This window comes from Octopus bimaculoides, chromosome 3 (assembly GCF_046866305.1).
Source record: "Octopus bimaculoides isolate indiv1 chromosome 3, ASM4686630v1, whole genome shotgun sequence".
NCBI classification, from domain to species: domain Eukaryota; kingdom Metazoa; phylum Mollusca; class Cephalopoda; order Octopoda; family Octopodidae; genus Octopus; species Octopus bimaculoides.
This window is the reverse complement of record NC_142930.1, coordinates 146,282,091-146,298,174: the sequence shown is the minus strand read 5'-3', so window position 1 is coordinate 146,298,174 and position 16,084 is coordinate 146,282,091.

Below are 16,084 nucleotides of genomic sequence, written 5' to 3'. Positions count from 1 at the left end.
TTAAGATACCATTTGGGGAAATTCTGAAATCTTATTTTCCCACCTTCACTACTTCTAAGGAATTTTGTTGTTGTTGTTTTTGTATTTATTGAAAAGTTTTTAATCATATGAATAATATTGGCAATGTGTATAATTTAAAATCTACTAGAGTACAAAAACTTTAATTTGTTGTTATTGATGAACCCTGAGCAGATCTATAATATCTATGATCAAGCATCTTCCCCCCCCCCCCACCTGGAACAGTGATTAAAGCTACAATGTCTGCTGTGCCCTTAAGGCAATAAGCTCTGTGGAGAATTTGGCTGCTGCTTCCAGTGGATTGAACAACAATTTATGTTGAGTCTCCTACATTGACTCAGAAAGCCCAATTCTTCCACTTAGCATTGTGATTATTTACTGGGGTAAGTATTTAAGAAAGAAAAGTAGTGAGGTCGAGGTTGTTGAAGAATTTACTTTTAGTTTACATCTGTCATAGTATTTAGCTCCTTAGTTCTAGTTTATGCCAATTGCCTTCTTCTTAGTTAACGTAATAAAAAGAACTTGATAAAGAGATATTCAGTTTTGAAATTAGATTGTATCTCTTTCATTGACCCTGTCTTCCAAAGGAGACTAAAAGACTTGTCATCATAAATAACAATAACAACAACAACATTAAAAAATCCATCCCACCTCCATTTCAAATTTAGCCAAGTTCTCCACTTACTCAAGTTTTCTTTATCCAAATTGGAGACACACCATTTTTGCATATCAACTGCTTTATGGTTGTGAGATTATTTTGAATTTCTTTTTTTTTTACACAATATTTTAAGGGTGCTTTTATTAATGTGATTATTTGTTAACTCTTCAAATTTCAGGTTGTTGTTTGTTTTTGTTTTTTCTGTTTTACTGTGTTACTGTATTATCCTTTGGGGAGTGGGGCACAAAGTACAAATGTTTATATAATTCAAACTTTATAAGTTTCTTTATAGGTGTGATGCAGGCCAATAGCTCAAATGCATGTTGGCCTTTTGTAGGACCTTGTAGCAATGTAAAATGGCATAATACTTTTCAGTAGTGGAACCATATGTTAGGAATTAGTTATTAGATATTAAGCTGTTCTGCTGTGAAATCAACCATTAGGATGACTAACACATGTTCTTTGATAGTAAAAATATTAAGCAAGTAAAAAGATTTTCCTTTGTGTGTCCTCTAATAATTTTCTCTAGGATTGGTTTACTAATGAGATCAAATATTTTACCACTTCCGGTCTAAGCAGCAGTGGAATTTTTGTCTTTTAACTTGTAACAGGAATATAATGAGGTTTTTAAAAAATAGTTTAATGTATAAACAATATATTAAAGTATAATTAACAAAACTGTTTGAGCTTTTAGTTCTTCTTATAATATAGTTTGACTAACCAATTGCTGGCAGAGGTAAAAGAGAGATGACATTTTAGTGTTTAAATTTAAAATAAGGTTTTTGCTTTTGTGTTTTGTTTCCTCACTCACCTACTTAAGGCTAATATTCAAATGTGTTTTAATGTTTGTTGATTTTCTTTCCATGTATCAGCAGCTGTAAAGATTACATCAGATCCGGTGCTGAATTTTCAGTAAGTTGTCTGTTTTCAGACCAAGCTTTTGTTATTGCTGAGTAGATTTAAACAAAATTGGAAAAAATAAATAAATAAATAATAAACAAAAAATTTAACATATAAATCTAAAAAAAAAAAGTATTCACTCCTTTTCTATAATTAAAAAAATATATATCTGATATATAACGACACTTTTTTTTCCCCAGGAATACTCTAATTTGTAATAACAATATTGCCATATTATGGTAACTTATGATTATTACTCAATAAAAACCATACAAATATCTCTCTATTTGTCTTTTTTTTTTTGTCTTTTGTGACAATTTGCTTGTTATTTGTCTTTACTATTAAAGTTAATGTGTGTATATACACAGGCGCAGCTGTGGCTGTATGGTAAGAAACTTGCTTCCCAACCACATGGTTCTGGGTTCAGTCCTACTGTGTGGCACTTTGGGCAAATGTCTTCTACTATTGCCTTGGGCCAACAAAAGCCATGCGAGTGGATTTGGTAGACGGAAACTGAAAGAAGCCCATCATATATATATATAATCATATAAAGGTTATGAAGGGTAATGGAGTCAACCAGACCCTAATGATACAGGTGTTACCAAGTAAGTGCTGTATACCGACTAGTTTTGCCCCAGATGTGGTTGTAACATGAATGGGGAATGTAACATGGGTCGTGTATTAGCGTGTGTATATATAAAAAAGAATGAGGTAAAGCGACCAATGGCATAAGTAAATCTATATTTTATGTAGAATGTCTTACAGTTGTTTCAGGGAAAATTCAATTTATCCCTTCATCGGAGACCGTAATAGTAGAAGATAGAGATTATTACATCTATATGAGGAGATTTGCAGTAAGAAATGAGAGCGATGCGGAGAAGAAAAAAGAAAGAAGAAAAAGTACTTGGAGTATAGTTTCATTCCAACAGTAAATATCCATGTATAGAATCCATGTGGGTATTCTCCAGTGATAATTATAGTTGCTTTGGTGGATATATATCCAAAATTCTGATTGCCTCCTTTTTCTCAATATATGTGTGTGTTTTTGTCTCCCCACCCTCACTTGACAACCAATGCTGGTGTGTTTATGTCCCTGTAACTTAGCAGTTCGGCAAAAGAACTGATAGAGCAAGTACTAGGCTTACAAAGAATAAGTCCTGGGGTCAATTTCTTCAACTAAAACCCTTGAAGGCGGTGCTCCAGCATGGCTGCCATCGAATGACTGAAACAAGTGAAAGAGTATACCTTTTATCATTTACTTGTTTCCGTTATTAAACTGCAACTATGATGGGACACTGCCCTGAAGGTTTTAGTCTAGTCATGGGCAAACTGCAGATCGTGGGACTTTCTAAATGGCACACCAACTAAAAATTACCTTAAATTTTTTTAGTGGTGCAGCCAGCCTGATGCTAAGCCATGTCTTATTTGGTCCACTTTACAAAAGACAGTTGCCTATGCATGGTATGGCTGAACAAATTGACCCCAGAGCTTATTTTTTAAAGTTTGGTATTTATTGTATCAGTCTCTTTTGCCAAACTGCTAAGTTGTAGGGACATAAACCAACACCAGTTGTCAAGTGATGAGTGGGAGATATACACAAAAAACATGGGTTAAAGGTGATTTCATTGATATTTCTAGCAATTCATGTGACCACATAGAGGCTTCACTTTGCTTCAGATCTGACTAAGAATTTGTAAGCAACAGGAAACTATTGCAGCACCTTGAATCACTAAGTAAAGTTTTCAATGGAGCTTCTATGATCCTTCAAGATTATGTAATAACTTTATATGATCTAGTAACACATGTACATAGTGAATTTCTTGTGAGTATCTTATGCTCATATACCCATGTTAAATTTTTTTTCTTTTTTTTTTTTTTCAGTTTTATGTCCTTTCTACTATACTAGCATGGGTTAAATGAATATATTACTGAGATTTTGTTTTTTCACACCTAGACACCCTTTCTGTCATTAACCCATACCTGTTTCTCAAGTAAAGGTTCTCTTTCTTTCACACATCTTCAAAGGTACAAAGCCAGTAAACATATAACACTGTCACTGCTTGTAAGTGAATGACTTTTAGAAATATACAAATGCAAACAAATCATATGGACACTTGTGTGCATACATGCATCTATGTCTATCTATATTTAGATATACATACATATTCATCAGGAAAAGATAAAAGAGGGAACAGGAAATAACAGTAACTCAAGCACAGAAAGACAACAATGATAGCCAAAAGTGCATCCATGGTACAAAAAGACAGAACAGTGAAAAGTAAAAGAGCCAGAGTGGAAATGGTGTATAGGCACATCTGGAGTGGCATTGGCAAATTTGGGGAAACATGAAATTTTTGAAGGATGCAATGTCCTAACAGTTACTAACTGTTTTGACAATTCTGATAACAAAAAAATGTTTTTGAAAGTCATAAGTATTGTGCTGGTTTTTCATTGATAATAAATATGCTTGGTAAAACTTTCTGGGCTTTTATTTTTACAAGCATATCCATGGTTATCAGATATATCATTCAAAAATGTGGCCAAAATTGTTATTGGAAAAATGGTGGATGATCTTGTGGGTTCCTACATTTATTGCAAGACAAAAGCTTTAGTGTGTCAATGTCCAGAGACGCAAGATGTTCAAGATATGGTAAGTGACTGAAGGAAAGTATTTATCTGGTTGCACATCTCTGGACAGCTTCCAATAGATTGATATTCTGAACAGAATAGGGTTTCCAGACTAGAAATTTAACTTGTGAGAACACACCACAGGCATAAATAGCCTGAGAGTGGATGACAAAGATCTGAAGAATGCAAAGATATCTTAAGGTCTTTTCGAAGATTTTAGAAAAGTAGTTCATACAATGTAGTTCACTGAAAATAATGTTTAGGTCACATTTACTAGCAGACTTCTCAAGGCTGGTGTTGTGAAGGAAGTAATTTTTGTTGATTCTTCCCAAAATTGTGTATGATGAATTCTGAAATTTACTTGTTTAACGGTCAGCTTGAGTAGTCAATCAACAATCCGTTGCTGCATTGTGACCAGGTCAGAGTATACAAAAAATCTGTAGCGTTCATTCTTTCTATCTCAAGGTATAGCTTAATGTCATTTGCATATTTTAAAACAACATGTTTCAAGTTGGTTTCTGTTTCTTTAATATATGCTACAAAACACATGGGACCAAGAACAGATCCCTGCAGGACAACAAATATCATTGCATAGGATGCAGAATGTTGTCCTAGCACAATGACTACCATTTTTTGACTGAGAATGGACTTTGAGTTATAAAGATTAAACCTCACACTCATTCCAGATCATTTCATCGTGAGTCATTTGTGTGACACAGAATTCTAGGCTTTGGCAAAGTCAAGATAGATAAAAATCCACCCAACATCTGCAATCTGAGATTTAAGGGAGTTGTCTTTGAGAAGTTTGATGAGTTGGCCACAACAGCTGGAGTTAGGGATAATTCCAAATGATAGGAAAGAGAAACAATGATTGAAATGAGAGGATGATAGAGGAAAGGGTAATGGAAGAGTGACCAGCTTTTTATTTGTGTAATTTCATAATTTTGTATTTCAGGAGGCTTTTTATGCCAGTAATATACATATACACTAGTTCAGTTTCACTTTTTTATTATTATTAGTCAACTGGTTAACCATTTAACCAATTAACTAATTATTTTCTCAATCAGTTAAATTCATCAAAGTCCTTTAATCACCATTCACAGCCTCATCAATGACATGCTCTCTCTATTCCAGGTCTGCTTCAGGTCTCAATCAACAAAATATGTGTCAACACACGAGCTCACATCATGATACAAAGCCACATGTTTTAAAATTCTATTCAAATTTAATTCTTTGTGCTAGTTTTATTTACAAGCATTTTACTATATCCAAATATCAGCTTAAGGATAAAGTAATTTTATTATATACCTCCAAATTCTTTATTTTCAAAATTAATTGAAACCTAAGCAACTACTCTGTCTCAGTAACAATCATACAATTATATCTTGAAACCTGTGAGTTTGGATAAGTTTGTATGCTGCTGTGGTGGGGGTAAAAATACATTTGGAATTGATTTTACATGAGAAAGAAATTCTACATAATGTCTCTTCTTTAATAGCTATAACAATTAATGTGAGACAGTTGACATACAAATAACCAAATCTTTCCAAGGGTAGCCAGTACACCTGGAAAATACATTAAAAAAAATCAAATTCTCTTTCTCTCTCTTTCCACTTTTTCTCTCTCTACTTTCTATCTAGTTGCTAAGTAATAGTCAAAATTATCTCTTCAATGACCTCCTCTGCACACCACCTTGGTACTAAGCAATTAACTACTAAATAGAGCCAGCAAATGAATCACTCATAAGAAAAGTGTTTGCTCTTGACATCCTGTCTTTTAAGTATATAACACTTGGTTGACACACTTGAAGTGTTTGCTGATTTGCTGTGTATCTTACACCAGACTAGATAAGTACAAGCATTTATAAAGATTTTTTTAAATTAAACAAATATCTAAATTAATATTAATAACATATTGAAATTAATTTGGTTATGTTTGATTTTTTTGTTTCTTAGTTTTTTTAAAACTTTTCTTCCTTTGTTAATGTTACATTTGTGTGTGATCCTATGTTCAATAACAACCATATTTTTGGCATAAAGTCAACGTAATATATAGTGTAAATGTTCCAACATCATCCCAATCTTTCCAAATCCTGCTGCATTTCACATGGAATTTTTGATTTTCCAAAGTCATCTAGGTTTAAATATTAACCTATATTTTTTATGGCTGTAAATTTTGATCTGAAAAGTTTGATTTGTATGCCAAAAAAATATGGTACTCAGTTTTTTATTTTATTGTCCATAATACTCCAGAATTTCATAACTCACTTGTAAAGTTTGAGTTTGTTATATGTTACCTAACATATCTTGTACATTTTTGCTCTTGTAGCTCATTTTAAAATATTTCTTTTGTTGATTTCCAATTTTTCTTTTTATTAAACTCTTGAAATGTATTTTGAAATTTACTGATTTTGTAATATTTGAAAACAAAATTTAGTTCAGGATATCCATGTCTGAATTCATTACAATTTCAGAGAAAAGGAATCCTTAACAAACATCCTTTTGATATCACAATTTCTACCTTATGGCTGAATACTGAGCCTTCTGTAATATTATTTAATTATTTGGGATAAAGCAGTGAGCTGGCAGAACTATTAGCACACATGACAAAGGAACTTAGCAGCATTTCTTCCAGCTCCTTATACTCTGAGTTCAAATGCTGCCAAAGTTGACTTTACCTTTTATCATGTGGAAGTTGATTGAATAATTGCCAGCTTAGCACTGGGGTCAATGTTATAGACTTCTCCTCCTATCAAAATTTAATATCTGCCATTGAATAAATAATAAATATCAGTATAATAAAATATTTGATGGCCCCAGTGGTTAGGGCAGCGGACTCACAGTCGGAGGATTGCGGTTTCGATTCACAGACCAGGCGTTGTGTGTGTTTATTGAGCGAAAACACCTAAAAGCTCCACGAGGCTCCAGCAGGGGGTAGTGGTGACCTCTGTTGTACTCTTTCGCCCCAACTTTCTCTCACTCTTTCTTCCTGTTTCCTGAGTAAAGCTGTGATGGACTGGCATCCTATCCAGCTGGGGGGGGGGGGGGAACACATACGCCATAGAAACCGGGAAACCAGGCCCATGAGCCTAGCTAGGCTTTAAAAGGGTGAGCAAAAAAGAAAATAAAATATTTGACATTGAATTCAAACTGAAGTATTTATTATATATTGCTGAAAACCTTCAAGAGAAATTACTTTATATAATGTACAAGAAAGAAAAATAAAATAAAAAGATGATCCATTGTTGATTACCACACTGAACTGATTTATGATAAACCTTTTAACCTTTGGATAAGGATTTAAACTAAAAGATTAAGATTAATATAGAGATTTTGAAGTATTTATTTACACTCAAAGTTGTTACTAGTGATCATAAATGACTTAGTATCCAACACTTCAGTATAAATCAAGAAATCTGCAAATGACCTCAGCATCAAGGAAGGATGATTGGAAGAAGCACCCTCCCAGCTGTGGGGTCATAACTTGGGATCCCATGGTACCAGTGCTGGTTTCTGTCATCTAAACCAAACAGCAAATAAATTCAGGTGAAGCTACTGCAGAAATGAAATAGCCTAAGAATTAAATCTAGGTTCACCGGGATCCTATCACCTTTACTTAGGTATTTAACTTCTACAGAGATTAAAGTATTTCAAAAACCAATATTCATGTTACAACATAGATAGAATTCAAAACAAGAGCTTATATATATATAACTTCATGGCCTCATTAGCAACATTTCTAAAATTACATATAGGCAGCGGGTGGATTAATTTATTTCTATCAATATTTTATGATTTTTAACAAGAAAATTGTTTTAGTTGCAAACTATTGTCTACATTTAGGGACAAGGTGTAACATTACTACTACTACTACTTGCACCACCACAAGTACCTATACCCTGTTGTAAAATCAACTACAACAAATCCTTTACTATCTTTAAAAGTAAAACTCTTGCTTAAATTTCTACATCTTAGAATCTTATTCTACCTTAACTCTTTAGCTATCAGATTTCTTTGTAAAATGTAATGCACATTTATTCACATTGATTTGAATTAGTCATGCTTTACCTTAGAGCTGTGAGATTTCAATGACATGATTGTGTATTTTTAGAATAATATTGTAAGTGTGAAAGGCTGGATCTCACCAGTTTGAGGATAAAACAGGTAGATTATTTTAGGTGTATATAGCCAGTTTAAATGATAAAGGGTTAAACCTTCAGGCTCATGGAGCCAGAGCTTATTCAGATTTGCAAGCTATTTAGGTTGAGAGCACCACACTACCTCATTTCACACCTGAATGCTCTGTAAATCCTCCTAGGTGCCACTGATATTCATTTTCAATTGAATGTATTGGAGCAACATGAAATGCTTTGCCTTGCTCAGAGATACGGCATATTGCCTTGTCTGAGAGCTAATGATCATGAGCCCAACACCCTAACCATTGAGCCATATGCCTTCACAAAGTTTAGAATAACAACAACAGCAACAATTCTTGGTAGAGTCAAGAGAGAAAAATTTTCTGAGCTTTCAAGCTAATGTGAAGCATTAAACTTAGAAGGGTATTTATGAAATATTGAACCACGGTTGTTTTGTTTCTGATGTCATGATGAAAAACAATTTAAAACTCTTTTGTAAGGATGAGAATAAGCATGAATTTGGATAATCAAGTTCAAGAGTTCTATATTGATCTTCATATACAAAAAAAACAATGTGTTCAGGAGTGGATGTGTGGTAAGTAGCTTGCTTACCAACCACATGGTTCCGGGTTCAGTCCTACTGCATGACGTCTTGGGCAAGTGTCTTCTACTATAGCCTCGGGCCGACCAAAGCCTTGTGAGTGGATTTGGTAGGCGGAAACTGAAAGAAGCCCGTCGTATATATATATATGTATATGTTTGTGTGTCTGTGTTTGTCCCCGCCACCAAACATCGCTTGACAACCGATGCTGGTGTGTTTAGGTCCCCGTAACTTAGCGGTTCGGCAAAAGAAACCGATAGAATAAGTACTAGGCATCCGAAGAATAAGTCCTGGGGTCGATTTACTCGACTAAAGGCGGTGCTCCAGCATGGCCGCAGTCAAATGACTGAAACAAGTAAAAGAGTAGAGAGAGAGAGTATTGCCTGCAAACAAATATTGAACTGTCCTTTCTCTAAAATATGCAAATTAATTCTTTTACTACTTGAAATTATCTTCTCTCTTCTTTGAGAGTCACAAAAAATTTTAAATTGAAATACAAAATGCAAAATATTCTAAATTGAAATTTCTTTCACAGAGAAGAACCTAGCAGCAATTTTTAACAAATTTAAATAAGATAAGAGTCTGACCTTTGTATACAAGCAAAGGACAACTATGAACATATTCTAGTCTATTGAATTTCCCCAGTATTAATTTCATAGATTTTTATATTTCTCATAATTAATTTTATTTTTAATGATACAAATGACTTGTCTTGGCCAAAAATTATTTGTCACTCTTTTTCTATTCTTTTATTCTTCTATTATTTTACATGTCTCAGTCATTGGACTGTGGGCATGGAACAATGCTCTGAAGGTTTAGTTACACAAACTGACCTAGTGCTTATTTTAAGGTTGGTATTTGTCCCATTATTTTTTTTTTGTTGAACTGCTCAGTTACAGAGGTATAGACAAACCAACACCAGTTATCGATCATTGGTGGGACAAATTCAAAAATGTATGCACACACACACACACATAAAAATATAAAAAAACACAATCAAGGTTCTTCTTGAGCCTTAGGCTCATAAGGCCAGTTCCTGGAGTCTGTGGCAACTCTTTTCCTCTGGATGGGACACCAGTCCATTGCAAATGTATATATACATATATATATATATATATATATAACTAGGTCACTGCTTTCAATTATTCCCCACCCCCAATATAACCCCTACTAAGTTCTAAATTCTAGTAGATTCGACATTACATTGATTATTTTTCCAAACTCATTCTGCCAAAGATATAGCAGCAGAATCAATGTAAATATTTGAGCTCTATTGATGATATGAATATATTAAAGCAGTTGGTTTGTCCTCTTTGTTTGATGTCTATGCGGTCATCTGATGAAAATGGTTTCTTTGCAATGATGTAATGTTTCCATTAATTAATTAAAGGAGTCACTTGAAACAGCCATAATGAATTGAACATTTGTACATCTTTGTTACTCATCTATATTTTATTCACCTACCCTGGAATCTGCACTTCGGAAATTTTATAGAAAGTATTTTTGTATTTTTATATAAAGTGCATGTCTGAACAACCAAGTGCGGATCTCTTCACTAAGTTGGGTCATGTTATCTGCATACACTGCAAGAATATCAAGTGCAAACACTTTTGCACAGAGTGATATTCACCTGATATTGTTTGGGTGTGCAAATTAGATTGACCCAACAAAGTGCCTCAATTTAAGTACCTAATTCAACTGAGTCTTAATCATATATATATACAAGGTGATTCAAAAGTCAGTCACCATACAAAGGAACAATTTATCTTTTTATAAGAAACAGTTTATAAGAACAGTTTCTTTTTATTTAACAGGTTCTATATGGTTACCATTGTTTTGAATGCACATTGCAAATACATTTACCCCACTCATTGTGAACTCGTAATAGCACATCTGGTGATACCTGTTGTTGATACATAGAGACTTTTGAATCACCCTGTATATATATATATATATATATATATAGAGAGAGAGAGAGAGAGAAGATTTCTACAGTTTACATCTACTGAATTCACTCACAAGGCATTGTTCAGCTTGGGGTTATAGCAGAAGAAATTTTCCCATGGAGCTGTGCAATGGGACTGAACCCAAAACCATGTAGTTGTGAAGCTAACTTTTTAACCACACAGCCATCTGCATATATATCTTTTACTTGTTTCAGCCATTAGGCTGTGTCAATGACAGGGTCTTGCCCTGAAGGGTTCAATCAAACAAATTGACTCTAGCACTTATTTTTATGAGTCTGATATTTATTCTGTTGGTGTCTTTTGGTGAATGGCTAAGTTACAAGCATGCAAACAAATTAAAACTGGTTGTCAGATGGGCTGGGGAACAAAAGTGGAGACACACACACATAAAACTGGCACTCCATCAGTTATGACAAAGAGCGTTTCAGTTGATCCAATTAATGGAACAGCATGTTCATGAAATCAACATGTGTCATGTTGAATCTCAGTGAGATTCAACATGCTCAAGGATACATACATGCCACCAGGAATCAATTACATTGACCCCCCCAGTGTTGAACTGGTACTTTATTTTATCAACTCCAAAGAATGAAAGACAAAGTTGATTTGGTGGGATTTCTACTTAGAATATAAAGAACAGGAGGAAGAAATGCCATTAAGCATTTTGTCAGATGCACTACCAAAATTACCATCCACTGCCCTTTTGGAAAATTAATTATCTTTTCTTCTATTGGCACAAAGCCTGGAAATTTGGATGAATGGGTCAAGCATTTTGTCCAGTGCTGTAACAATTCTGCCAGCTCAAAAAAATTAGTAATAATGGTTTTAAATTTTGGCACAAGACCAGCAATTTAGGGGGAGGGGTAAGTCGATTGCATCGACCTCTGTGCTCAACAGATACTTGTTTTATCGACCCCGAAAGGATGAAAGGCAAAGTCGACCTCAACAGAATTTGAACTCAGAACGTGCAGCCGGACGAAATGCCGCTAAGCATTTTGCCTGGCGTGCTAACAGTTCTGCCAGGTCTGGGAAAGAAATGAAGCTTTCGCTCATATATGAAGAGTGACTTCCCTTGTGTTGGAGACAATGTTTTCTCCAGTTCTCTGCCAATCTGGCCATCAATAATTGAGTTAATGATTGACCTCAACTCTGAACCCAACTGTGCAGCACATGTAAGTTAGCCGTTCTCATTTTACTGCTTCCCACAACTTTTTCAGATACGTGTTGAACCTTACTAATCAAATACATTTAATAGCCAAATTTTTCAAGAATATCTAATTTCGTTTTGTTAAATACAGTAGATGACAGCAGGAGTTGCACACCCAAACCAATATGGAAGTTTTCATAGATTAAAAAAAAAATTATCATCGTCCTTCCCATCCGTAATCTTGTTCTTATTATTGTTACGTTCATTCCCCACTGAGAAGATATATGTAGATTAAAGAAAACATCTTGTGCTTTGGGCTACTCTCACATTAGGTAATCATGTCAAACGGCCAAGAAATGGAACTTATAATATTAATTACAGAAGTTACTTCCCTTGATTTTTTCTTTACAAATGAGAATTTCAGTTGAGTTGATAATTTGTCTTTATCTTTATAACAAAATAGAGGAGAAAACTGGAGAAACTAGAACAAAGTACTATTTCTTATAAGTCATTCTAGCTGAGAAGAGGATTAACTATTTCAGGTGTAATAGCAAACAAAACAAGTTAATAGACTTCTTTGATTACGTCTATCACTCGTAAAATAGTGTGATAGATGTGTTATATGTTATATATTTATTAGTTTATATGACCAATTTTGACCTCTTGCTTAACCCCGAGTGAAAATGTGGGTGACCAAGTATCAGATAAACATTCACAAGATCAGCAGAGTATCACAGACAAAGTGTTGCATATACGCGCCTATGAAGATTCAGACTTGCGACCAATCATTTAATATTTACTCAGTCGTAGTTCTAAAGATTTACATTAGACGTATTAACATTGAGGGAAGTCTTATTAGCTTGAAGTTACACTTCCAGTTCCTACTTCAATGCAGGTATACTTGGAGAAAGAGATGGGCCCTGAAAAGCTGTCTAGATGGATTACACTGGGCCTTACTCAGTTACTTAGAAATCGATTGAGAAACCTCTCACTAGTTGCAAAGTGCAAATGGTTTCTTTGACTTACCGGTGAATTCGAATTAGTCTGAATTACTCACCTCTCCCACAAGAGGTAACAACACTTTAAATCTGCTATTCACCATTGCTTCTGGAATTGTTGTCAGCTCCACTATCAGGAAACCATTTGTCAACTCCAATCACATTATAAACATTGCCAGTCTGTTTCTTATGGGAAAAAAGAAAAGCTACTTCTGCCTTCAAACTCAAACTAGCTTTCATTTTATGATTCCAGAGATGTCACTACCTTCCTTCAGCACATCCCTAATTTAACCTATCGGAAATAAAAAGTATCAGTACCTTATAAATACATTAGAAACCCCAAAAATGCAATATGAAAGAATAAAGTAGCCTGCTTTGCTAGGAAAGAATGATGAGATGCTGAACATAAAATTCAGATTAAGCAGATGAGAGGATAATAATAGAAGGTACAACAGAGCATCCAACCATGTCAAGCAGGTGACTGAAAAACGTGTACTTAAATTTGAGGAATGCATAGCAACTAACATGAATGGTGAAGTGATCTGGAAACATATGCATTCAAAGTAGAGGCCTCACTCTCCACTTGGCATTCTTCACAGTTACCACATGGGGAAGATTACTGGTGGATACCAAAGAATACAAAGAATTTGTTGCCAAATGCTATGCTGGTATTTTTACTGTTGAAAATCCAGATGTACCAGTTTCATCATTACTGATATAAAATTCCATAACATCTGTTGAATTTTCTCCTGTAATGCTGCAATGTCATCTCATGCATATGTACAACTATCCCTTCTATGGTTTGGATGGTGTCACTTATCTGCTTTACAAACACAGTAGGCTCTTTCTACTGAACCAGCCTTCACTACTTTTCCAACTACCATCCATTTAATCTCACAAGCTTTATTGCCAAATTAATGGAGTCCCATGTCAGAGAGATGTTTTGGAATTCTCATAGCTTTATTTGACCCTCATAATTTGAATTTAATCCCTGAAGTTAACTGCTGTCACCAGTTCATCAAATTTCTTGACAACATCACCTGCATCACAGACGATAGCTCAGGATTGGATGTTATCTATTCAATATTTCTATCAGACTGAATAAATTGTAAGTGAAAACAAAGTAACAAAACAAAAAAATACAGAAACAGATGAACAAAATTACATTAACCTTAACATTTCATAAGTTGTGTATTTGTAAATCTGATTATATCCTTTCATATTCTTCAGATGGTGTAAATGGACAGAATGGATACTTTCCCACACCCAATCTTTGTCTGTATTATACAATGTTTTGTTAACTTATGATTCATCTTGTAAGATAAATTAGAAACAGTGGCTCTTGTTTTGGTAAGGTGACAGCAGAGATGACAGAAAGGAAAAAGAATGCTATGATGCTGACTAAAAGAATTTGGACATTTTATAATACTGCTAATGATGTATTGGCAATACTGTCAGAATATGCAGAAATCTTTGTGGTCTCTTGTCAACAGCTCATGAAGAGAATGTCCTACTCTACAAGCTGTAAGTAGAATATATAGTTTTATTATTATTAAGGGTCACCCTCAACTGTTATAAATTGTGTGTACACAGTGCAAACACAAATGATCATGTGATTGATCTCTCTCTCTCACTTTCTCTCTGAAAATTTGTTTAAATGGGTAATCAGCTTATGAAGTGACATTATTACACATTTTGCAAAACATTTACAGCAAATATACTAAATTAAAGCAAGGTGAATATTTATTATTCATCTTACTTAATATTAATATGTAAAAGCACCCACTACACTCTCAGAGTGGTTGGCGTTAGGAAGGGCATCCAGCTGTAGAAACTCTGCCAAATCAGATTGGAGCCTGGTGTAGCCATCCGGTTCACCAGTCCTCAGTCAAATCGTCCAACCCATGCTAGCATGGAAAGCGGACGTTAAACGATGATGATGATGTTTCAAATTTTGACACAAGGCTAGCCATTTTGGGGATGGGGGGGATAAGTCAATTACATTAACCCCAGTACTCAACTGGTACTTTTTTTTTATCAACCCCAAAAGGATGAAAGGCAAAAGTGATCTCAACAGAATTTGAACTCAGAACTTAAAGACAGATGAAATGCTGCTAAGCATTTTGTCAGTGGTTCTCAACCTTTTTAATGTGAGTCAGATTCAAAATCTAGATTTTTTTTTAGGGGGCTCATACTAAAAAAAAAAAGCAAGAAACAAGCCAATTAAAGAAAAATTCATTATATCTATAGAGGGAAGACTGTTGAAGGCTGATAGGAGGATGCTTGAGGGCCACATGTGGCCCTGGGAGCTGCGATTGAGAACCACTGACTTAGATGCTCAGTGATTGGTTTATTGCTTTATAACCTTGGTTGTATCCATCGATAAGGAGGACATATAACTACCAATAATGAAGAAAACTCTTTTTTTCCACCCATGTCGTGAGCACCTTGAAATAGTTGAGCACTGCTCTTCTGACTAAGCCATTAAAAAATTTTCCTTATCATTAAAATGTTAAAAACTAGGGGAAAAATAGTGAATATCCAGCTCTTCTTTTTCAAGAATCAAGTTAAACTCCCTATGAGCTGGTTTCGATTCATGGTTGTGGCATTTCCATTAAATCACTTGTATTCTTGAAAAAGTCATGCAGGTTTGCACCATCTCATTTCTTCAACCATTAGAGATTCAAGGAAAATACCTGATGTATTTAATTGTGACACACTTTACATTCTGAGTTCAAATCCAGCGGAGACCAGTGTTATCTTCTGTCTTTCCGGGGTCAACGAAATATTGTACCTGCCAAGTACTAGATTGGGTACTTTTTGGTTATCACACTCCCATTAAAAATTTGGGTTATCTCCCCATTAAAAAGTTAATGTGGCAACAAGAGATAGGATTAAAAGAGTTAGATCCTTTTGATTCAGTACTTTAACACATTGTTGACGTTTGGTCTCCTCAATAAGCATAGAATGATTTGTTATAAAAATGTTATTAGATTCAGTAAGATGTTTAATTTTTTCATTTTCATGTTTAT